The sequence below is a fragment of the Nomascus leucogenys genome, chromosome 11, assembly GCF_006542625.1.
Source record: "Nomascus leucogenys isolate Asia chromosome 11, Asia_NLE_v1, whole genome shotgun sequence".
NCBI lineage: Eukaryota > Metazoa > Chordata > Mammalia > Primates > Hylobatidae > Nomascus > Nomascus leucogenys.
Window position 1 is genome coordinate 39,587,517 of NC_044391.1, and position 25,749 is coordinate 39,613,265.

Consider the following 25,749-nt stretch of genomic DNA (forward strand, 5'->3'; position numbering starts at 1 on the left):
TTAGCTTCTGTCACAAATTGCATTGGAAAATACATTGGAAAAACACAAAAACACAGAAATATGAACTCTGGCTCAAAATAGAACAAATTCCACAAAAATTGCCCATGGCATATCAGTAAAATACAGGATTAATCACAAAAAATAATTATAGTCTTTGAACATATCAGAATCTCATAATATATTTAGAGCTGTTCATTCCTCTTATCACCCTCTTAAGAAAAAAAATCCACTGAGCATTTAGTTAAGCAGTGGTGATATTCTAGATGACATGTGAGAAGACTTGTCAAATATCCATGACTTGAAACTAAAAACAGCATGACTTCTTGTCATTTTAGGGAGACTTAGGAGCTAAGTCTGGTAGCTTTGGCATCAGCTTATATTTAGCAGTGTGTGATGTCTGTTTTTCCTGGTTATTATCCCTGGGCTCAATTTTGCAATTATAGGATGCACATGTTATTCAGCAGATATGAACGTTTTCACTTAGCAAACTGTGTACGTGAACACCTTTTTAAATGACTTAATGGGCTCGAGTTTTGTTGGTTGTTTTGAATTTAAAATGGCACTTGAGACAGATAACCAAAAGCATAGAATGGAAAAAGTAATTATTGTAGAAAAATGGGAAAGCAACATGTTTCTGTAAATGCTTTCGTGTCGCTAACTCAGAGAAACACCATTTGACTATTGGAAGTTGCTATGGGAAGCATGCAACATTTCCATGGCGTTACATTTTACTTTCTTATTTGCTTGCTTGCAGTTATTCTTTAAAAATATCTATAGCTGTATATCTGTGTGTGAATACACATGCGTGCGCACACAAACACACACATCTCTAGCCTTTCATCTATCTATTTTTTGTTTTTTAATGTGTCTGAGCACCACTTCTTAGGCAAGGTCAACACAGTAAAACTTAGCTTTGATTATAATGTTCACCCTCCTGGAATTGGTTCATTACAACCATTGTGGGAATAACCTTGTAGAAGTTTCCTGTAAATGTGCTGGCTCCTTGGCACCATAGTGTTCTCAGCGTTCATACTGTGGGACTGCTTTAAAGTTCAACTCTCCTTATCAAGAGCCTTGGTATTTCAGAGACTAAATTATCTTGTGGCTGAGTAATGCCAAGTGTACCTGCTTTATTACTAATTCTGCTGGATAGCATATTATTTTTTATTAATGTCATGGTATATATTAATTAAGTGTTATTTAAGGACTGCTAGGGAAAGAAATGAGCCGTTGGGTGACCGTATAAATTCCTCTGTAACTCTGATAGATCAAGACCAATGGAGCTAATGCTTAATTTTCACCATTAGCTGTACTTATACCTGTCATTATCAAAATTCATGGATTAAATATACGTAGTTTAGAAATTCTCATGCATGACTCTGTCTGAAGCAGTAGAAACTTCATAGGAATTTTTAAAGGCAGAAATTAGTTACAAGGGCTGCATAAAAGGAAAAAAGAAGAGGATCAGTTGTAAGTTATCAACATAGTGAACAACATTATTACTCATTCTTAAGCACTAGGTGTGATTCTAAATCAGCTTTCTGTTTCTAGTTCTCACCCTCATCTCCATGCCCATTCTTACCCTCACCCAAATAATATTTGACTGATACTAGAAATATTCTCCTTTCTTTATTTGCTACATTAGGGATTTCAGAGGGAATTCTTTTCATCCAGGAAAAAGAAAATCAGGCCAGTTTTGAGGAACTAAAAATAAAGCTATGCAAAATTGTTTTCAAAGTGGAATTCATTGGCATTTGTTTTTATGCATGACAATCCCTTAGAATATAGCATTGAATCAAACTATGATTCTGACTTCAATGATTTTTGTAGTCAGTTTACGAATATTCACTATAGACTTTCTTATATATGTTTTGTATCTAAACAGATCTAATTTAAATCCTGGAAGCATAATAGTAATAGTAGTAATGGTAGTGATATAATGAGTTCATCATATATGACAGACTGTGATAAATTATTTTACATCTATTTTCTCCTTAAGTTCTCACAACTACCTTTTCAAGGGGATAGTATTCACCCCATTTAAAATGTAATGAGGTAAGAAATGTCTTACCATTTTGACAAAAATACAAAATCCTCTTAGGAAGATAATTGTGTTTGTTTGCAAAAATTTCTTTGTAAGGGTTCTGAGGAGACCATGAGCCCTGATCTATTAATACCTGTGTGCCTCCCTCTCCCTCTGTCCTTGCAAGGACATCTTCTGCTGGTGCCAAGACATCAGAATGAGATCTAGATTGCAAATGGTGTAAGAAGGGTTTAGAACTCCTAGTTTTAGGAGATGGAGGGAGTGTGGAATAGAGATGAGAGGGGGAGAAAGAAATGGAGCCAAATAGCAAGATGGTGGGAAGCTGTAGGGAGAGAGACAGAGAGAGAGAGAGAGGTGTGTGTGTGTGTGTGTGTGTGTGTGTGTGTGTGCGTGCGCATACACATGCTCATTTAGTTATTTGGGTTTTGGCTCAAGGGGATACAGTGCTGGAGAGAGCCCAAGAATTAGAGTGGGACAGGCTGCAACCTTTCTAGGAATTCCTTTGGACATGTACCAGCCAAAAAATTAGGGGCTCAAGTCTATTTCATTAAGAATCTAGGTTGGCAGGGAAATGCCCAGGGACATCGCTCACATCACAGTGTAAGAAATTGAGAAAAAATGCTTTTCTGAAGTCATTCAATTAATCAGGGGCAAGGATGGACTGCAGAGCCAAGTCTCTCAGTTCAGAGTACTGGATTCTCTTTATTATACCTTCCTGGCACTCTAAAATAATAATTCTAGCATGAGACATGGTAGAATCTCAACAAATAAATGTTATGATTATGTTTATGCTTACTAGCAGTTCTAGTAATCTTCCATTTCTAAACTTGATAATCAGGTAATCAGATGTGTTAAAATTTTCTTTTAAATGATTCATTCTAGACAGTGGAAAGTATGCTTAAGAATATTAAATATTTACTTTTGTTGGGTATCACCATCATATAATTATAATTTGGACTTTGTGTTTTTTTGAGACAGGCTCTTGCTCTCTTGCCCAGGCTGCAGTGCAGTGGCACAATCTTGGCTCACTGCAGCCTTGACCTCCTGGACTCAAGCTATCCTCCTGCCTCAGCCTTTCAAGTAGCTGGTACTACAGGCATGTGTCACCACGCCTGGCTAATTTTTGTTATTTTTTGTAGAGATGGGGTTTTGCCATGTTGCCCAAGCTGGTCTAGAACTCCTGAGCTCAAGCAGTCCTCCTGCCTTGGCCTCCCAAAGTGTTGGGACTACAGGTGTGAGCCACCGTGCCTGGCCCTGGACTTCTTTAGACACTTTATTTTATCCCATGGCACCAAGTAATTATGATGCTTTACTTATAATCTATACAGACTATGCTATTCCTTTTTTCCCTGAGAGTCAGGGAAAAGTAAAGTAGCAAGTTTTACAAACTGTTTTGTAATATGTTGGATTGTATGAGACACTTCTAGTAGGCTGAATAATGGCACCCCATAAAATATCCACCTTCTTAATCCTTGGAATCTGTGAGTGTTACCTCATATGGCCAAAAAGGATTTTGCAAATATGGTTAAGGCAGGGAGATTACTCTGATTATTCTGTATTGTCCAGGTGGTCCCTAAATGCAGTCACATGTATCTTATAAAGAGGGAGACAGAGGGGTATTTAATACACGCAGAAGGGAAGAAGGCAATGCGATCATGAAAGCAAAGACTGGACAGCCTCCGGAAGTTAGAGGCTTCAAGGAAAGAATTATCTCCTAGAGCCTCTGGAGGAGAACAGCCCCACCAACCCTTGATTTTGGCCCAGGAAAACTGATGTGGGACTTCTATCCTCCAGAACTGTGAGAACATACATTCCGTTGTTCTGTGGCACAAGGGTTGTGGTCATTTGTTATGGTAGCCACAAGAAATGAATACAACACTGTGGAGAAGTGTAAGCCCATAAGCAACTTCAGTCCATGATGAAAGCCACAGCTAGATGTAGGTGTTCTCCCCCAAAGCCAGGGTACTCATTACTCAAATAAAATTCATATCTTCCCAAAACGAAATCTGCAAACATCCCAGGGCCCTTCTACCTGGGAAAGGACCTTCTGATAGGAAAACAGTGACAGCATATTAGTCTACTGCTTGGGGAATTCTTGGCAACAGGGATATGGCCTCCATCCCGTGGGAGACAGAACTGGCAAAAGAAGAAATTGTGGATATCGTTGTATTTTTTAAAGATTGAAACGTCTGCATAAAAGTTATTTTACAGGGTTTTCTCTTTGAGCCCACAAAAACAAGAAAAAAAAAACTGTCTTCCACAGAACTTTAAAAAAGTCACTCTTAGACTAGATCCAGATTTTATCCCATCTCTTATTATTTTACTTCAAATAAGCAAAATTAAGAAACTGTCAATACTTCATATTATGTAGGAAAAATTGTTATACATTATGCCTAGGCTATTGATTAGTGAATATTTTCTTTTTAGTTGTGCAATTACTATATCCATCTAATTATGATAACAGATTTTTAAAATAAGTTATTGGTTGGTATGCAGTATTTGAAAGAATAAAATTAACCTTTTCCTTCCATTATCAAGGATTTTAACTTACATGCCTATGTCATTGAACATACATATATATAGAATACATATATACACTGAATATGTATATATTCTGTTTTTTATTTAAAGTTCTTTAGCAATAAAATATCACCTTAAAAACAAAGCAATTTCTTTGACACAGCCTTTAATTTGGAGGTCACTCATATTTTAAATGGGAAGCCAAACTTTAAATTTTTTTTTTTTAAAGAGAGTGTCTACAATAGAATTTGACTCCCCATGCCTTCATAAAGCTAAAATTCTCAATGAGCAGCATTTTTATTTAGGATAAACTGGCTTCTATGAAAACAAGCATCTTCAGCTTGTGTGAGAAGTTGTGTGCCCTGATTAGCAAGAAAGCCACACTAGACTTCAAGCATTTTAAAATTGAACTGAGGGCCCTACTGAAGCACAGCTTGTATTGTTCTGTAATAAGTGTTTTGCAGAGTCCTTTCAAAAGTAAACTGTATTGTTCCCTTGCTAGTTTCAGTACATCTGAGTGAGGTGATTATGTTCCTTAAAAAGGACTTTCAGGACTGCAGAAAAATTATGTACTTTAAAAAACATTTTTTCCCTTTATCTGGTGATAAATTTTAAAACCTTGAACATTTCATGAGCATCCTGGCAAGAGGTTTAAAATTATCTGGAAATCCTGCCTTTGATCCAAGGTGCAGAGAGTCTAAAAACCCATCAGAGTCTATAGGCAGGTCTCTGCTGCCTGAGCTGCTGCTTGAGCAGGAAATTTTGCATAGTAAATACTTTAAAACTTTGGTATTCAGAGAGCAATATTAAATCCAGGTGAGGACTACATCTCTGAATAGAGCAAAATTTCGTGATGCCAGAGTACTTGTATAGATACTGACAGCCTAGTTTTTCAAATAAAATTTTAAACTGCTGGGGCACTTGGAGCCCATTTGTATTTTTCTGATGCAATGTCCATGGGGCTCTCAGAATAGTGGGGGCACAGGTGGGATTGGAGCTTTTTTTTTTAACCTCTTTTCATTTCCACATGTCTGTTATTCTTAGTGACTTTTATCATTTCCGTATTACCAAGTTGAAACAGCCACAATCTTGGTCCTGCTGTCAATAAATTTATTGAATTATTTATTCATTTCATTTATTTATTTATTTCAATAAATAATGTCTTAGAGCAGGACCAAGACTGTGGCTTTATAGATTTGAAATATTTTAGGGTAAGCAGAGTTTGGAATAAAGGAGGCAAATATTGGATTGGATCTAGAATACCCTATCAGTTCATTGAATCATAATTTCCCCACATAAATCCTTGGGTTCTTAATTTATCGAATTGACCCTAGTCCTTTATTGTGTCAGGACTTTTTTCCTAAATCCTAATTGAGTGACAAGTCCTATTTGAAGAATTCCAGCACTTCACCACTCTCTGTAGATGAGTTATTTTTCTGTCTCCTAGAGAGTATAGAGCAAGGCTACAAAGAGCCTGTACTCCTAAGGGTCTCCTGCATTTTCCCATGCCCCTAAGCATATTTTAGGTGATATAGAAAGGATTAGACATGTCTTAATTTGGCCTAAATAAGTAACTTAATTTGGCCCAATGAAACTACCCATAAAATACGTTGTGTTTCCAAAACAATCAGTAAGAGGAGAGTGATCCCCCAGGGAGCCCCTCATTTCTGCTCATGCTTCTGTCCCCCCAGTGGCAATTTTCATTCTTATCCCTGAGGTTCTTCTCCCTATTGAAAAAATACGAGTTTGAAGATGAAATATACTGGATTCTTATGCAGTGCCATGACGTCTTATGGAGACATCTGTTCTGTTGTTATTGGGATGAAGTGAACGTCACCACGTGGAACTTTGCTGTGCCTCCCTCACCATGCAAGGGAATTAGAGTTTTGTTAATTCCCTAGTTGTTTCTCTGCTTTAATCAGAGGGACAACTGGTCAGAGAGTTTTGTCCTTTCTGGGACCAGCTCATCTTAGGCCATTCTAATGACTTTGCAGCTTGCCCTTGGGCCCAGGCCTTTCATCTCAGGTGGCCCATAGGGCTGCAGACTTTTACTTCCCTTGAAGTGAAGCTCCATCAACCATCCTCCTAGAGGATATGGCAGGTCAAGAGTATTCAGCTTCACATTCACAACTTCTGACTCCTCCTCTCCCTGCTCCCAAATGTGTGGCGTAAACCGATAGCAGCCACCATTATATGATGCTGAGGGAGCCTCCTTCCTTATAACCTTCCATTATAACAGCTGCATCCGCAGACACCCTGGACTTAGTTGTGAGATATATTCAGTCTCTCCAGGGCAGGGGATGTCCTTCAGTTCCATCCTTGGATCCCTAGTTTTGAATCACTTTTGATTTATAGTAACCTGGGTGAGTTGCTTCCAAAACTCCATCCCCTTCTGCTTCATCACCCAAATGTGACACTAGGGCAAAGATCCCCCCCGCTTTTGTAAACTGGTCTATCCTGTGCACCTACGCCTATTGTCGAATTAATAAATCTCTATAATGGCATATTTGCATTTTGTAGCAATTGCTGATAGTAATTCTTTCCAAAACATGGAAGAACATTCTTCAAAGAAATCAGGAAATTAAGTTATATTACTTGTTAATTCTTACCACACAACTGACTACATTAAGACATTTTTATAAAAGCTCAATGTGTATGATGCTTTTGGTCAGTCTGATTATGAAAATGGTATGTTTTAGAAGAAGTTCTATTTATTGATAGGGTGATGGCAGAAGCTGTTTTTATATTACCATGTCATGTTTTTAAGTATGTAAATAAGATGAATTGCTGCTATGATCAAGTAAAAATTAAAAGCAATGTAATAAATTCATATAGAGTGAGTGTTTCTTGGGAGGCTGAGGCAGGCAGATCACAAGGTCAGAAGTTCGAGACCAGCCTGACTAACATGGTGAAACCCCGTATCTACTAAAAATACAAAAATTAGCTAGGCCTGGTGGTGGGCACCTGTAATCCCAGCTACTCAGGAGGTTGAGGCAGGAGAATTTCTTGAACTCAGGAGGCAGGAGGTGGAGGTTGCAGTGAGCCAAGATCGCACTGTTGCACTCTAGCCTGGGTGACAGAGCGAGACTCCATCTCAAAAAAAAAAAAAAAAAAAAAAAAAAGAGAGTGTCTCTTTTTATTTTACCTATTAATTTGGTGCACAGTATGGCTGTGCATGATGTATTCTTACTGTAGGCATTATACAAAAATCCTGTGCCATGTGGCAGATAATCTCATTAGAAGAAGAAAAAAAGCCTAAATCGACATGGATCACCTGGTAGTGTCACAGTCTTCTCTATTGCTGGATCTATTTATGCAAAAAAAATAAAATCTTCATACCCTCATGTCTATCTACATGTCACACCTGGTTTTGATTTTAATGACTTTCAGACTCTTCATTGGGAAGGAAATAAACAATAATAAAACCAGTGTTATTGAAAAATTCTGGAAATAAAAACATTTTCTGATTATGAATAATACATGTTTATTTTAGAAAATTTGGAAATATAAAAAAGGATAAACAAGATAAAGTCACCTTAAATACCAGCTCTAAGAGGGATCCATTAACACTTTGAGGTATTTTCTTCCCACAGTTCATGGAAAGTGAAGGCTTCTGAACTGCTTGTTGTTCCTCATTCTCTGTTCCTGATTTCTGTAACTGGGACCTTCTTCTGGTCCACCAAATCAGAAACCTTCGGCATCATCTTGGACTTCCCCTTTCACTCACCCTGTCATCTTTTGGTAGGTCCTACCTCTGTGGATTTCCGTGCCCATTCCCTCTGGTTCAACTCCACTCCTATTATTCTAATTCAGTCTCCCTTTCTCTCTTATTTGGAATTCTGTTGCAGCTTTCTGCCCAGTCTCCCTGTCCCTAGTCATACCCTCCTCTGCTATATGCACCATTCTGAGACCATCATATCTTTTTTCCCTAAAAGTTAACCCTATGATGTTGTACTCTTGTTTAAGCCTCTGAAAGCCTCTCTGCTCTCCTTTTCGTGATCTGCCCTAAAAGTTTCCCCTTTCCATCTCTTCCTTAGCCTCACTCTCTGCCTTTTCTCTTTCCATCTCCTCCCCAGCCATCATCTCAGTCACTGTGCTAGCAGTTTCTGGATCGTCCTCTTTTTTGCTTGCACAGTCATACATGCTGTTCCCTGTACCTTTTCTTCTAACCACCTTGAAGTTTCAAACTCCCCGAGGTCTGAGGAATGAAGTAGAAAGACCTTGTGGTACTGTATGTTTATTGTAAAAATGTATTTTGAATGACATCTTTCTGTTCCTCCTGTAGAAGTCAGCTTGTCATCACCAACTCTGGGAACACTCCCTAGCCACAAAGACTAAGTTTCACTTGCTTTGTGTTTCCACAATTTATGGACAACACTTAGGCTTTAGGTCAGTAAGTGATCCTGAATATTTATTCAGGTGACATCCCTGAGAAGCAATATTTTAGGCTGACTTTATTTGAACAGTCAACAGTTGATCGGGACTATATGTTATATGTCAAGCACTGATCTCTGCTTCTTGTGAATTAGACAGGCATAATCTTTGCTTTCATGGAGCTTGTAGTCTGGTATAGTCTGATGTAGGCAGGCACTCAATAAGAAGCAATGAATAAGCAAGATAATCTCATGGAGATAATTTGAAGTAATAAATACAGGGTGATGTAATGGCATTGGGTGCAGTTATATGGTTTCAAGTTGACTGAGCTGGTAAGGGCTGTGCTGTAGTACCTACCAGTGTATTATCCAGACATATGTCAATCATATTACTAAGTCAACAGCATTTGGTAGTGGGAGCTGTGCATATTTGTTGGGCTAATGGTTTTAGGGTTAAAACCTTATTTGAATGAATAGAGGATATTTAAGATTGGAAAGAAACATGATAGCATTCAAATAATTGAATGACTATATATTAGTACTGTAACAGATTCTAGAACACTCCAGAACACTGATTGGAGCAAACCAAAAAATAGAAGTTACAGAGGGGTATCATTTTAACTTAATATAGGGAACATCTTTTAAATGTTTATGGTTTTCTCATCAATAGCATGGATGTGCTGAATCTTTGATAGAGGTTGTATTCAGATACTGGTGATCAGTCAGAGGTGAGTGAGGAAGTTCCTCTAAAGGAGAGCAAAGTAGCCTACATAGTTTCAGAGATCTCTATTGTGTTACGCTGAGGAAGCTCAACCTAGGAGAAATAGAGGTATCCCGAGAGGAGCAAATTTGAGGCAGAACAGAAAGACCCCACAAAAGAGGTCAATGGAACAAGAGATGATATTTCTCTGGAAAAAGGGCACATAGCAAATATGTAAGACTGTTGATTCACCAGCAAAAGAATCTTCATGCTGATTGGTTGGGAGAAAAACGAAACAGAAGAAAAAGAGATCAAGAAAAGGAAACGTCTTATTGAAGAAGAGGGGCCCTATCAAGTAATTCCAGAATGCTGAATGCTGTCATGCTGTGAATAAATGCGGCATCAATTAAAGGGATAAGAGCTTTGATTATAACTTAATGTCTGGCTGAGCTATTTCTTACATCACTGTTTCTTAGGTAATAGTTTTTAGTCTATTACCTAATAGTCCATTAGTACCTTGAATAGTATTCTATAAATGAATCTAGAATAATATATTTACCTTCCATTTTAGGTATGATATGGCAACTCTTCATTTTCAATATTCACAGTTGTTGATTGAGACATAAATTTATTTGGACTCAGGCTTGGCTTGGTCAGGAAAACAACAAAGGAAAAAGTTTTTCTTCAGAGCTGCTATGTTTATGCTTTTATGTTGTGGTTGGCATTTTGGCAGCACAGGTATTAAGTTATGTACCACCCAAAACTACATAAAATTAGTTTTCTCAGGCTTAAAAGAAAGAGACCTTGGCTTTTTAAGACATTGAATAAGCTTTAGTTCAGCAACAATGGGCTGCAGAAACAATGCTTTTAACTTTTATTCATGTCATATATTTAAGTTACACATTATTTTCGATTCTTCTTGTATTTATTTTCTCCTTCTAGCGAAAACAATTTGGTTCCAGTATTTTAAGTTATTAATGCTTCCTAGAGAACAAGTGTAAGTTTTCCAGTTTAGGAGGAAAAGCATTCAAATCAGAAAACCCCCTCATTTTTAACATTTTTCCCAAGAAGCAGAACAGTCATTTCTTAATCTCATAATGCCCTGGGGGCATTAGACAGATATTGTCCCTTAAAAAGGAGAAAAATAGAAATTGCATCATGTTTGATAGAAGTATAAGTAACAAGGGAAAAATATTAAACCACAAAAAGTGGATTTATATTTTTTCCTCAATATTTGTGTATTTTAGCAAATAGGTTTATTGATCCTCATTGGTGGAGGGTTGACAAGGATATGTAGAATGTTATTTTGTCTATTTAACAACTTACAGCTTATTTAAACTCTTTTTCCTAAATGAATCATCTCCCCCTTTTTTTTTTGTCTGAAAGGTGACAGTATATTTATTATGGTCCATTTTGTAAATACCCGCTTGCGAATAGACCTCTTCATACCTGGGTGTGCCTCTTTGGAGACATGCAGAAGAAACCCTCCCAATGTGAATTACTTCTTGACTTTGCAGACTTAAGATGAAATTGCTTAAAATAAAAGGAAAAATAAAAATACACTGCTTGTTTTAGTGTACATTTGGACGGTTACAAAAATTGGATTAAATATTGATGTTTGCTTTTAGGTATTTTTGTCTTTTAATTGGCAAGTTAATAGGGATACTTCCTTGGGTGAGATCATTTTCTGTGAACTTGGGAAGAATCAGTTTGCCTGTTCGCTGGTGGACACATGGAAAATACATCATTGGAGCATATGTTGTTTATTTTTTTATTATGAAATATTTTAGTAATTCAGAAAAATATGAATAATAAATTTAATAAATACTCATCTACTCATTATATGTTTATGTTTTGTCTTACCTCAGGACTTGGTTTTTTTTTTAAGCAATAAGGCATTTAAAATATAGTTGAAGTGCTCTTTGTAAAATTTCACTCACTGCCCAGAGTTAGCCATTATCCTGAGTTGAATGTGGTGTTTACCATTCCCATTTATCTATTCTTTTAAATATAAAATATTTATTCATAAATATTACGATATTATTTCATATGTTCTTGAACTTTATATATGTGGTATATTATATAAATCATTTTTGATTTTATTATCATTAATTTACTGTAAGTATTGAGGTGTATCCATTTTGACATATATAGCTCTAGGTCCGTTGTATTAATTGCTGTGTATTATTCTAATATATAAACTGCTACAGTTTTTGCATATTCATTCTCCTGTTGATGGATATCTAGACTGTTTCCAGAATTTCTGTTCTACATTGTCTTGCTGTTAATATTTTTGTGATTTTTCTCAAGAAGATGTTGGGGAATTTCTCTAGGAGTGGAATTGTTGGGTCACTTACTAGTTTCCTATTGCTACTGAAACAAATCACCCTAGGTGTGCTGGCTTGAAACAACAGAAATGTCTTCAAGTTCTATAGATGAAAAATCTGACATGGTTCACACTGGGCTAAACTCACGGTATCCGCAGGGCTGTGTTTCTTCTGGAACCTGTAGGGAAGAATCCATTTGCTTTCCTTTTTTGGCTTCTAGAGAGTGCTCACATTCCTTGGATCATGGTCTCTCTCCTGCATCTTCAGCAGGACTGAAGAACCAGCACTGCTGCATCGACTGTTATTCCATAGTCACATCTCCACTTCCGCCTGACTCTATTCTGCCTCTCCCTTCTACTTTATTTATTTATTTACTTTTGAGATGGAGTCTGGCTTTTGTCACTCAGGCTGGAGTGCAATGGTGCGATCTTGGCTAACTGCAACCTCCGCCTCCCGGCCTCATGCGATTCCCCCACCTCAGCCTCCTGAGTAGCTGGGATTACAGGCGCTCACCACCACGCCCAGCTAATTTTTTTGTATTTTTAGTACAGATGGGATTTCACCATGTTGGCCAGGCTGGTCTCAAACTCCTGACCTCAGGTGATCCTCCCACCTTGGCCTCCCAAAGTGCTGGGATTACAGGTGTAAGCCACCACATCTGGCCTCTCCCTTCCACTTTTAAGAATCCTTGTGAATACATTGGGCCATTCTGAATAATCCAGGATAATCTTATGATTTTAGGTCATTTTATTAGCAACCTAAATTCTACCTGCAACCTTAATTCCCCTTGGCATATGAGGTAATATAATCAAAGGTTCTGGGGATATGGTCATGAATATCTTTGCAGGGGGATGGTATTGTACTTACACAGGTCATAGGGTGTCATACATTGTCCACTTGACAGGATAGTTTTAAATTGCTATTTTAAATGGTGTGTGCGTTTATACTGTCTCTGAAAGTGTATGAAAATTTTAACTGTTCCATATCCTTGCCAACATGAGGATTATAAGACTTTAAGATGTTACCCAATTGGATGGATGTGTTTTGGTATCTCATTGAGCATCTTTCCATATAATTATTAGCTGCTGAAATTGTCTTTTTTATTTATTGCCTGTTTCTGTCCTTTTCTTATTTCTAAATTGTTCTTTGTTTTGTTTTCTTACTCATTTATAGGTAAGAAAAAAAGAAAAGAAAAAATAATTAGTAGTTAATTATAATATTTAACAACATATTAATTCTTATAATAATTAATAATTTTTTCTTTTTCTTTTTTTTTGTTTAGAGTCAGGGTCTCACCCTCTCACTCAGGTTGGAGTGCAGTGGTGTGATCATAACTCACTGTAGTCTTGGCCTCCTGGGCTTAAGTGATCCTCCCACCTCTGCCTCCTGAGTAACTGGGACTAAAGGCACGTACCACCATGCATGGCTAAGGTTTTTAATTTATTTTTATTTTTTATTTATTATTATTATTATTATATTTTTTTTTTTTCGAGATGGAGTCTCGCTCTTTCACCCAGGTTGGAGTGCAGTGGCGGGATCTCGGCTCACTGCAGGCTCCGCCCCCTGGGGTTCACGCCATTCTCCTGCCTCAGCCTCCCGCATAGCTGGGACTACAGGCGCCCGCCACCTCGCCCGGCTAATTTTTTGTGTGTGTTTTTAGTAGAGACGGGGTTTCACCGTGTTATCCAGGATGGTCTCGATCTCCTGACCTCGTGATCCGCCTGCCTCGGCCTCCCAAAGTGCTGGGATTACAGGCGTGAGCCACTGCACCCAGCCTATTATTTTTTTTTTTTGAGACAGAGTCTCCCTCTGTCGCCCAGGCTGGAGTGCAGTGGCTTGATCTCGGCTCACTGCAAGCTCCGCCTCCCGGGTTCACGCCATTCTCCCGCCTCAGCCTCCCAAGCAGCTGGGACTACAGGTGCCCACCACCACGCCTGGCTAATTTTGTTTTTGTATTTTCAGTAGAGACAGGGTTTCACTGTGTTAGCCAGGATGGTCTCGATCTCCTAACCTTGTGATCTGCCCACCGTGGCCTCCCAAAGTGCTGGGATTACAGGCATGAGCCACTGCGCCCAGCCCAATTTTTCATTTTTTAAAATTTGTAGAAATGACATCTTGCTATTTTTGCCCAGGCTGATCTTGAACTCCTGGTCTCAAGTGATCCTCTCGCCTCAGCCTCCCTAAATTCTGGGATTACAGGTGTATTCTAAAGTGCTCAGCCATAATCCCATTATTAATTCTTGTTGGTTATTTGCATTCCCATATTTTTCCCAGTGTGATTTGTCTTTGCACTTTATTAGGGTTTTTTTTTTTTTTTTTTTAGTGCACAAAGATTTTAATTTCAAAGTCGACAAGTTCTGCCATTTCCTACTTGAAGTAAGATATCCCTCTTCATTTTTAAATAAAGAGCACCATTATACATTGAAATAATTTTCTTTGTATCTAGATATGTATGTTTCTATTTTTTTTTTTTTTTGAGATGTAGCAACAAAACAGTCTGATTTATTAGGTTGGTCCAGTTTTATATAGGCCGCAATTGAGAACTGTGTAATTTAAAGACTGATGGGTTTATAAAATGTTATTGCTAGCAAGAACTTTATAGATGATCTGGTCTGAAACTGATGTCCAGAGAGACAGGGAATGGTGATTCTAGAAGCGCTTGTATTGACAAAGTGAATTGCATACACACTGCAATATTATCTTTGTTGGCTAAGGGACTCTGCCTTACCTTGAAAAGCATGATTATAAAAATAATAACTGGACATCAATTTTGCTGATAATCTTCTCATCTCTAGAGTGCATATTTTCTTTTGTAAGGCTTTTGTCACAAACATACCTCTACTGTGGGCCAGATCCCAAAAGAGATCCTTACTTTATCAAAGTCCCCAAACTCTTCTGTCTGGGTATTCATCCACATCACTACCTGTTCCAACACTGCTCCTCCTCCAAGTCACTAAACAGGTTTTATTTTCCCAATATCACTCGATTCTCAGACTCTTGAAGATCAGAGATAAAATTAAGTGCATCTTTTATGCCCAAAATAAGTGTGTCAAGATTTTTTCACTATTTTTTTCTTAAGGAAGTATTGCAGAGAAACTTAAGAGTGAGTGACAGTTGACAAAAAGAAATGGTTGCCTGGAAACTGGTAATTTAAATAACTAGGAGCTGATATGATTTACCAGCCTGATAAACAGCTAGGACTTTAATACAATCTGAAGGGCTGCTACAGATGTTGGATTGAGCTATTTATATGTGTTGATCTGTCTCAGTCTATTTTAGTACATGCATATATATATGCATTTTTTTTTGTAGAACTGGAATATAAAAGCAAAGGCTGTATCTCTTCCCCTATATGACATTAATAGAAATTGCCTTCAATAAAATGAATTGTTTTGGTCCCCTTGTTTTTATACAGATTTTCAGTTTCAAAGGTGGCTTTCTCACTCAGGGGGAATAGATGTCCTGTGGATTGAGTGCCGAGTTTGTTTTGAGTTCTGACACTGTATTTATATACTCAGTAATGGTTACCTTGTTTTTTCAGGTTTTATCATTTGAAACTTTACTCCATTTGTTGAGATGGAGTTGCAGTTACTTTTGATTCTTCACAGGAATAATGAGGTTTAATAAGATTGGTTCTGAGTGAGTTAGCTTAATCAACTAGCCTGTTTTACTAATGGGATCATTAGGAGGCTTTATCCTCTCATGGGCCAGTTAGCTTCCTGGAGCAGGTGAATGTCTTTGCAGCCTCCTTGATCCTCACTAGACATCTTTCACATGGTTCTTCGAAGAGATGATAGAAAAGCTGCAGCCTATATTGTACTGTCATCATAGTATAGTAACCAGAGTTCCCTCTTCTGGCAGGAGGTCAGTACTATCATTTTGTGTATAAATAACTGATGGCATATTTGTGAAGCTGTCTGTATAAAATTCCACCATCTCCTTGGGAATGGAATGTGCTACATACAACAAACTATCATCATGTTACTAGCATAAAACTTGAGATAATTTTGAGGATAATTTTGACAGTGGAAATGTTTTATGATATGAGGAATACAAAAATAGATCATTTAATTCATAGAATAGTTGAAGGACACAGCAAGGTAATTTTTAAATTGTTTCTTGCAATTGTTTACAATTCACTGAGCGTAGTAGCTATGACTTGGAGAACTTCTGGGAAAGGAGGACATTTTTACCACCCATGCATGTTTGAATAAATTTCAGTCTCCCAAAGCTGTGCACCAGCTCTTTCATGTATCTTCCCTTCTACCTCTAATCACAGTGAGAACTCCCTTCTTCTAATTCCTGTAGCACTTGTGCTGTCCCATTTTTTTTTTTTTAAAGTAAATAGCTATCAGGGCTGCAGTGTTTCACAATTCGAGGGGCAGTTTGTAACACAGAGGCTCTGAGTGTCATAATGTCTCACATATATTGAGCACTATGCTAAGTATTTTAAATATATTATCACTCATCCCTAGTGACCCTGCAAGTAGCTATTAGAGCCAGCAACTTACCAGTGAGGAAACTGAAGATCAGAATGGTAAATAATTTGCCTGTGAAAATACAGCAATTGGAATTTGCATTAAGGTCAGCCAGACTCCAAAGTCAGGGTACTTTTCCTTGTGCTACTCTCTATATATGTTTGTTATTTTGTTTCTTAATTGTTCATATGCATATGTTGTTTCTCTTGTGCTTCTTATACTTTAGCTTAGTTAAGAATCACCATGGAAACTTGTTTAAAATGCTGTTTCTGGGCCCTTGTCCTAAAGATTCTGATTCAGAAGGTCTCAGATAAGTCCTGAGTGTCTGCATCTGCATTTTCTGAGGGGTTCTTTGACTGTACTCTGAGAAATCACTGGTATGAAATCTGGGAGACAGGAGCTATCTGAACAACTCTCCCAGCTCTGAACATTCATAGCAAGCACTCAATAAGTACATGTTACATTCAAGCAGAGCTAACTTGCTCCTGTGCAAAATATAGCCCACAAGGTTCCATAGCATGAACTTGGGTTGTTCTTAACTTGAATATAAAGTTTGTGTAAGTTAGAAAAGTCAATACTAATTGATAGGGTGAAGTTCAAAGAACACAATATCTGATATGATTCATTGTTTACAAATTGGTGTATTCTGGAAATTTAGGTGTATCCTAAATTAGGTGTATTGGTGCATTTTCACAAGGAAGTTTCTGTAGACAAAGGAACAGTATTGGCTAGAAAAGAACCAGAGAGGGACTGAATCGAAGTAAGTTGTAGGTATAAAGTAGAGTTCTTTGGAAGGGGAGGAGGAGATGGAGATAAAGATGGGAGATGAGGTTGGTTCAACTCATTAGTGAAGGTAAGTTCTTTGGAAAGGGGCCAAATAACCACTGGCCTAATCAATTGCAAGGGATTCTGGAGAAACCTAGTAGAAAAGAGGGTCACAGATGTATTAGCGGTGAAAAGCATTGGACCAAACACACAGACAAAACAAGGAAAGAATAAAGTGACAAAAGCAGAGATTTGCTGAAAATGAAAGTACACTCCACGGGGTGGGAGTGGCCTGAGCATAGGGGCTCAAGAGCCCGGTTATGGAATTTTCTGGGGTTCAGATACCTTCTAGAGGTTTCCCATTGGTTACTTGATATACACCCTATCTAAATGAAGTAGTAGCCCATGACCAGTCTGATTGGTTGCAGAAAGTGACCAATCAGAGGCTGAAGCGAAGTTATAAAGTTCTATGCAAATGAAGTCTTGGCGCTCTACCAGCCTGGTTGGTTGTGGGAGGGGTCCAATCAGAGGTACTTTCAATTCCTCATCTGCCATGCAGAAAAAGGTGGGGAGGGTTACAAAGGGAGTAGCCTTTGGTCCTTTTGTTACTTGAGCATGGAAAGTTGGGGTTTTCCTTTTGATTTAGTTCTAGGAAGTCAGTGCGAATCGGCTTTAGGGTCCCTGCCTCTAGAACCTATTCTCCTGCCTCAGATGGAGGGATAAGGAGTAAACAGAATCAGTGTCAATGTGGGTCTTGGCTGGGGAGGGTGCCATGTACCTCACATCTTTGGGCAATGGCCTTGGTGACTTAAGACTCATACTGGTTTCCTTCTACATTGTGTGGGTATTTTCTGTTATCACTTCTTCACCCGAGGGGCACATCTGCTTGTGCCTAGAGATATGTCTTGGCTGGCTTAAAATTGTATGGACTGCTAGCAACAGATAGAGCAGTGAGTAAAATGATCAGTGATATCCTTCCCAAAATAGGGGGACCTTAGGGTCTATTGAAATTCCCAAGCCAATCTGTTAAAACATATTCAAGTTCTTTATAGAAAGATCTATACAATATCAGGGGAATAGACTTGATGCTTCCCTTCACATTTCTACAAAATGATACTTGTTTCTAACTTACAGTTTTTTTTTCTATTTGAATGTTTTTCTTTCTATTAACATCCAAGTGATTTTTTTATATAGCTAACACAAGTGAAAGATTAAAGTAAACATGGTATATTCACAAGCAAAGGATAGCACAGTATATTTCCTTAGAGTACACATTTGCCTTCTAAAAGAAAGAAAAAGAATGAAAAAAAGCTTTAGTAATTAGATACCTGTTGTAACCCTAGTGGAGTGAGAAAGATTAATAGTTGTGCTGCAGGACTCTGTTCCACAGTGAGAGGCACTGTGTGTCACTGTTTTCTCTTGGGATGAAATTTGGCCTGAAGTAAAATAAAATTTCTGTAATGATAATAACAGCCAATATTTTTGAGCACCTTCACCTTACCAATGATTACTTTACATTTATTTCCTTCAAGCCTCACAACGACCTCATAAGTTAAATAATTCATGTTTAAGCAACTGAGGCTCAGAGAGGTTAATTGACTTCCAGACCGCCCAGCTAGTGAAACATTTTACAAGAGCACTTTGCTCAACGTGGGGATTATCAGATCTTCAAGAGTTGAGTTGCAGCGTTAAAAAAATGTGATTAAAGAAATCACAGAATTTTAAAAAATATACACAATATTGAAGCTTGAAAAAGAAAATCATATCACTCTAAATTACAATGATGGCTAAAGGTCTTTTGTGTTTGGCTAGCTGATCATAACCCATGCCTCCACACAGGTGAGGTAGTAGACCAGGGGAGACGGGTTCTTTTCAACATGCTTGGTCGGCAGTTTTCTGCAGGGAAGGTTATAGCGTGTGAGTTACAAAGCCCTCCTGCTGCACAGGTATCAGAGGTTGTCTGTTACAAGTTCCTTCACTTCGACTATTACTTCCTTTTCACAATTCTATTTTGGACTTCTGTCCAGTGTGTATTTACAGGTAGACAAAGCTTTCTTTTTTTCTTTCTTTTTTTTTTTTTTTTTTTTTAACAACCCCTTTGCCATGACTGAAAAGAAGCCTGTATATCCTGCAGTTTCTGGGCATTGTGAGTCTCCTTTTAAACTCAAATTGGTGATAATGGTGACTGTGACTCCCTATTGTCCAAGGAAGGGAGTTGCAGATAGGGCCTTCAAAGATGATCCAATAAAAATCAGTGGAGTAAGACTTTTTGATAAAATGATCTTTATGATGTAGAGGCATTTGGAATATGGGTTGGGTACTGGATACCCTGGGGCTAAGCCCAGTGTTTAAAAATCAAGGCTTACTATGAAAAGGTCTATTTTTATTAGTGCAGGTACTGTAGTTGGCAAGATTTCTTCTTACGAAATGCAATATCCAGCAGACCACTCCTGATTATGTTGTGTATTTTTAGATGTTACCATTGAGTTATATTTATAGTATAGACTACTGAATCTTATCTTAAATATGCAAAATATATGCATAACTAACCTCCCAAGCTGCGTTCCCTGCTCTATATTACAGCCAACAATGTAGCCTGTTCTTAAATGGTTCTCCTAAAAGTCTTAGAATGGAGCTTATTATTTGCTTTTAAAATTTAAGCACAGAGACTGTATGTTAGATGTGTGGCCTTCTGGGTGACATGTTCTGCTCCTAGGTATACTCTAAGGGTGAAGTCAGCAAACCTTTGGCAGTGCGGGTGGGGAGTGAAACCAATAGTCTTGCATAGATAACTCCCCAGAGTCCAGAATGAGCCAAAAATAATTGATGTGCCAGTCTTTGCCAGCATGTTTGGTGAATCAGAGCAGCAGGTGTCTGCTACGGTATTGGGGAAGGTTAAATCACCGACTGCATTGCTGGTGTGGCTCTTGTTGTGCCCATCAGCTTCCCAGTCCCCAGAACCCCCAGAGTCCTAGACTGTCATCATCCTTTTCCTCAAGACAACATAAATATTGTTGAGAGCACTGTGAGCACAGTCCTACTTCTGCTACTTAAAGTTGAAGAGAAATGAGTGTCCTTACATCTCTGTATCCCATGTTCCCCTGTCTTCATGAATAAGTGGTTTGATTGTTTTTAGGCCAACTTGAGTTTGTAGAGCTTGTCTAATAAAAAGATGGATGTCCTTGGGGAAAAAAAGCTGAGGCTAATAAGGTGAGAGAGAAACAGAATCCTTTCAGTGAGCTAAGAAATTACTTCAATTGAAAAGCCTGAGAAGTGACCCTATCTTGGTCAACATATTTCGTGGGCAAGGTTTGGGGATGTCTGGTGACTTCCCAGCCCATGAAGGCACCCATCCCACCTGTGTTTGCCTTTTCTAGATGGTGGCTCAAACTCAAGAATATTTTTTTTTTCTAATCCAAATCCAAGGACTATGTTCTAGTCCTTCAGAAATCTATACCAACAAATTGGATTAAGTGATTCTGCCTCAAAGTTGCATAACTACAGAATCATTGGTTAAGTTCTTGGGGGTTACAAAGATGAATGTAGTGCAGTCCCTGAACTGAAGAACATAGTCTCATCATGGGTGAATGTACTCCACTAACATAAGATACATCATTATTGTCTAACATATGTGATGTTATTATGGGTATGGTACAAGATACAATGGAAACAGATGAGAAAGCTGATCTTTTACTTGGAGTGGTTGGCTAAGAATTCTCATTTCAGTATGGCTTTAAAGAATTCAAGATACGGCTGGGTGCGGTGGCTCACACTTGTAATCCCAGCACTTTGTGAGGCTGAGGCAGGATGATGGGGACAAATTGTTTCTATAAAAAACGTAAAAATGTTAGGTGGGCATCGTGGCACATGCCTGTAGTCCCAGCTACTCGGGTGGCTAAGGTGGGAGGATCACCTGAACCCAGGAGGTTGAAGCTGCAGTGAGCTGTGATCACTTGAGACAAACTGATACCCTATCTCGAAAACCAACCAACCAAAAAAACCCCAAGAATTCGAGGTGGGAGATGCAGAAAAGGTAATAGTATCCTTTGCAGACAGAGACACAAAAGCATGGACATGCGAATGATACTGTGCAGGAATAGTCAGGACTCATAGTCAGCTGATATGTTTTAGTAAAGCTCCACCAGTGCTCATACAGGTGTTCATTCTGAGTAGCCTGTGCCTCGGTAGTAGCTAATAATGTTGAACATCACTCTAGGAGTAATCACAGATTCCCTGAAACCATAGGGGTTATACATGAGGAAAAGAAGGAAGGAGAAAAAGTGGGATGAAAAGAGACCAGTTATGAAGGCACTTGAATACCAACTAAGGAGCTGTGTGTCACCAAATTGTAGTTACTGACTCATTCATTTATTTATACATTCCCTGGAGGGAGGGATACCAGATAGACGACTAGATTAAGAATCCAATCAAGAACAAACAATTAATTGAGCTAAGGCAGTATTAATTGAAATGGAAAGGAGGATTCAGATAAGAAAGATATTTTTAAGAGATCAGTGTTCTGACTCTGGTGACTGTCTATGGTAAAAGCAAGAAACAGAGAAATGAAATAGAATCTAAGGTTTCCATACTGGGTAACAGTGTGTCTTGTATGTGCTCAATAAGGGTTGTTGAACTGAACACAGTGTTAAGAGCAGTTTTCTAATGCTTTTCTCCAAAGTTGAAATTACAGCAGAATTTCACGTTCTAAGGCATGAGAGAAAGAGAGAGAGAGAGAGAGAGAGTATCTGATGAATCTCTTGGTGTTCAATGTGTTGGCACAGTAAGCTTTTCCCACCAGTAAATGATCTGTATGGTGATTGTGATAAACTGAGTTTTTGAAGCATACTCTATGGAGGAACCATGGTTAATGGCTCAATTTGAGAAGAGAAGGACCTGTAGATAAGTGTGAATGGCTGTGTAGACTGAACTGTACATTTTGGCTTGCCCTATCCGTGAGAAAGATATATCAGATTTAAATAGACAAAGTTTTTGTTACCTACATAGACTACAAAAGCGTTCTGCTTTTTTAGTAGCACCCTATCAAAAATAATACTAATTACCCAAAAGTGAGGAAAAAAGACAACTGTAATATGAAGCTCAGAGTATAGTTAAAAACCAAAATGATTATTGTGATATTCAAGGAACATGAAGTCTAAGTCAAATTTGAAAGCTTCTGTTGTGAGATGATTTGTAGACTTTTATGGCAACTTTTGGATTCATTGTATCATGTTTTGTGACTGAGTTTGATTTATTCAATGGCTTGATACGTCCTTTAGTAAAGAAGACCTGTATCACAATGAGCCATTACTGAAGTTGTAATGAGTAGATAGGCAAGGTCTTGATGTTCAAACAGCTCTGCTCAAGTGGCCTGTAATTCCTTGCAATGCCACGAAGAAACCACTGGGCTGAGAGTTACAGGATCAGCCCTCCATTTGCCAGCCACATATCTGTAAACAAATCCCTGAACCTCTTTACACCTCAGAGGCCTTGTTTGTAAAATGGGAATAATAACAGCTGATTTGGTATACCCCAAAGGGCTCTTGTGAAGATCAGAAGAGATACTCCATGTACAATTTCTTTGTGACATATAAAGCTCTGCTGACTTGTGATGCTATTACTATTGAGCAGGCCACATAGATGGAATGGTTAAAGGACCGATAAGACCACTACGTATGATGTTAAGGACAGTAATAGGCTGGGATAGTGAAATGTGGTAGTGCCCTCTCTTTTTTCTGGCTGCATGGGTAAGCTGAGACTGCAAGATGTCACCGTCTTGAGTTGTTGCCCTGTGCTACATCTGAGGATATTACAGAGTACTTTCAGAGAGCTGACAAAATTGTAGTCAGAGATGATCTTTCTGAAGCAAAGGACTCTTAGTCTTTTATTGTGGATTTATGTAGCTCAAGGGATATAGTTAAGAACCAAAATAATCATTCCTGGATCTTAAGAGACAAAGGATTCATAGCAGCAGTTGTTTTTGATGCACTTGTGTTTATCTCCTTAAATGTACACCTATATGTATATGTTTTTTACAGCATGGGGAAACTCATGTTAAAATTCATTGAAAACATTAATTGAAAGCAGATATATTTCTATTATATGTTTTGATAATCCGTACTTACAAACAATTTGTATTATTTTTCTGTTCTTTTTTTGTCATCTACCCACCTGAAGGTGAGTTTCCTATTATTTCTAGTTCAGGCTTATCATAAGAATGACTAATATATGAGGGGAACTTCTAAACAGTTTATTACTCTGCAGCCCATTTGGATAAAGAAGTGTGGGAAGATTTGAGAATAAATTCCCCATTCTCATCGACAGATGTTGACCACTGACCCTTCTTTCTTTTCCAAGTAACTTAAAGTGGTCTTAATTCGTATAAAATTATATATCAATTTTGTCCCTAAAAGATGTGGATCAGACTACTAATCTGATTTTGTGGGCATGAGGAGAGGGAAGCATGTATAGCCTATGATGTATCCATACATGTGATGTGCACATATGTACAGCAGATCGGTATCCCTGAAACATTTTAGGAGAACTCCTTAAATGACCATATTCTACTTGTGCAGCTGTGGCAGTAATGATAACTTTGGTTTAACGTGGATTATTGGAAATGGAAATGCAGTAAATGGAAACTAGTGTATATCAATATAGAAATGCCTATTCATTTTCATTAAAAGAGTATTCAGATAACATTTTCATAAATGTTAGAGCAATGTGTCATGTGGAGGCAGTTATTAAAAAGACTGAAGGCAAGGGGAGTTGTTTAACTTTCAAAAAGACTTGATATTTGTAAGTCAAATTTATATTTCCATCCCAGATTTACTTTGCAACTCAGGTTTGGAGCTGTGAAGTCAAAACCCAACTATTACATGCCCAGCCACAAATCAGCATGTCATGGAGAGTTGTTATGTGTGTTTTTGTGGAAATAAGTGGGAGAAGTTAACTGCTGTTGAACTGTTGGAAATTATTGGTTAAATTTGAGTTATATTTGCAAATACACAAGTATCAATTGTACAAAGTGACGTTAAAGATGAAAAACATTTTTTTAAAAATCACACTAACTATGCCCTTGATGGAAGGTAACTTTCAGAGCTGCTTCACTTACCTTCTCTAAAGGTTTCCTGTTGCTTTCTATTCGTTATTCTTAATTTAAAATCAAATTGTGCCACTGAGAATCAAGATTGTATCAAGAGCATTTACAAAATGTTTCAGACTACAATGTAAAAAAGTAAGAATGACGAAATCTTGAAGCTTACACTTGTTAATTTAAGATAGTCTATAAATTCAAATTCAAGTAAATTTAACTTTTATTTTATTTACTTTTAATTATGAAGCAGATAGCATCTCAGTTTCCTCACCTATTAGGTCCAGGGTGAGAGGAGAGAGTTACAAGTTATCTATTAGCATGGTTCTTATGAAAGTCATATCAAATATGGTGACATGTCTAAAAGCACTTTGTAACTATAAAGAACAATGTGAGTGATGTTTACATTTATTATTATTATTATTATTTTTGAGACAGAGATTTGCTTTTGTTGCCCAGGCTGGAGTGGAGTGGCACCATCTTGGCCCACTGCACCCTTCGCCTCCCAGGTTCAAGTGATTCTCCTGCTTCAGCCTCCTGAACAGCTGGGATTACAGGCGCCCACCACCATGCCTGGCCAATTTTTTGTATTTTTAGTAGAGATGGGTTTTCACAATCTTGGCCAGGCTGGTCTCAGACTCCTGACCTCAAGTGATCCACCCGCCTTGGCCTCCCAAAGGGTGATATTATTATTATAGTAAATATCACATTGAACAATTTTTATCTAAAACTAATGTCAGAATGTCCATTTCTTGATATAAAAATAAAAAAATTTGCTCTTCATTTTTATCTTTCTGTAGAGATGTTGCTTTTTCATTGACATAGAAATCAAGACTCTTCAGATGATGTTAATAAAACAGCACATCAATATAATTTTTGAAGGAGATTTATAAAAATGTACATTTTAATTGTCACTAAATCTTAATACTTATTGAGCACCAAGGATGTGATGAGAAGTAGCCTGCTAGGTCTAATGACACTACTTAGCTGTTTGAATAACTAAATAGCACATTTCTATTTAGAGACCATATAAGTATTATAGATATTCTTGGTGATGTTATAAAGTTCTTCAAAGAAAGTATGTATTTATATCTGGCTTTATACATTTGGGCAAAAATAGCAATAACACTTTCAAAATAGTGATGGAAAAACTAGTCATAATAAATATGTTGGATTCTGAAGATAAAGGAATATATAATTCTCAGAGTTACAGCATCTGTCTATAAAAATAGTGCAATTGGGATATACTATTTTAGTAAGAAACTCATTGAGTGTAATTTTAAAAGCTGCTGCTTTTTTCTTAAGTTTGACATTCCAGTAAACTCTTAGGAAAATGTCCTTCCAGTTGCTTTTCCTCTAAGTGTCTAGAAGTGGAAGTACGTTCAAATTAAAAGCAGAAAGTCCCTTAAATTCCTTTTAAGAAGTCCATCCTGTTAGTCTGACTCCTAGAAA

General features: G+C 37.8%; 1 protein-coding gene across 4 annotated transcripts in view; it reads left to right on the forward strand.

The window, feature by feature from the left end:
• Window positions 1–25,749, forward strand: part of HDAC9 (histone deacetylase 9) — a 906,822-nt gene that overhangs the window by 45,951 nt on the left and 835,122 nt on the right. The window lies entirely within an intron of this gene.